This window comes from Crocuta crocuta, unplaced genomic scaffold (genome assembly GCF_008692635.1).
Source record: "Crocuta crocuta isolate KB4526 unplaced genomic scaffold, BGI_CrCroc_1.0 scaffold179, whole genome shotgun sequence".
In the NCBI taxonomy this organism is placed as follows: Eukaryota; Metazoa; Chordata; class Mammalia; order Carnivora; family Hyaenidae; genus Crocuta; species Crocuta crocuta.
In genome coordinates, this window is record NW_027551568.1 from 413939 (window position 1) to 414461 (window position 523).

General features: G+C 72.5%; 1 long non-coding RNA gene across 1 annotated transcript in view; it reads right to left on the reverse strand.

The window, feature by feature from the left end:
- The window catches only part of LOC144220331 (uncharacterized), a 9067-nt gene extending 8707 nt beyond the window's left edge, over positions 1-360 (reverse strand). Inside the window, exon 1 of the long non-coding RNA XR_013331697.1 lies at positions 257-360. This is a non-coding gene — a long non-coding RNA (uncharacterized LOC144220331). The remainder of the gene's footprint in view (positions 1-256) is intronic.
- Positions 361-523: the final 163 nt, after the last annotated feature.

A 523-nucleotide genomic window follows, 5' to 3' on the forward strand; every position in this document is an offset into this window, starting at 1 on the left:
TGCGGAGCAGGGGAAGGGCGGGTGGGCAGAAGCCCAGGAGAGCTGCCCCCACAGCACATGGCCTCAGCCCTGCACCCGGGTCCGCTGGGGCGGAACCCCTGGGTAGGTCACCTGCCTTCTCCCTGCCGGGTGACAGCAAAGGCCGCTGCCTGGCTCCGGAGGCCGCCTGTTGTTCGCTGCCGTTACTGTTAATGTCCTCGTTACTGTCACGGTGGGTCACAGGCCTGAGGCCCCCGGGCGGGCGGCGGGAACTTACCTGCTTTCGCTCAAGGCCGCCGGTTAGCGGGGCAGCACCGCGGTGCTCCGCGCCCCCAGCCCCGTCCCCGTCCCGGAGCCGCTTGGGGTCAGGGCTGGGTCTCGATCCCGTTCGCCCCTCGACCAGGAGACGGCCCGGCTGGAGTCAGGGCTGGCCGGAGGTCAGGCGGCCCGCGGGCCCCCCACGGCCAGCTCTGAGGGCACCGGGAGCGCTAAGGTTACGGCGTCCGACGCAGGGCGGGTGGGTGCAGGTGAGGGGTGGGGGCCG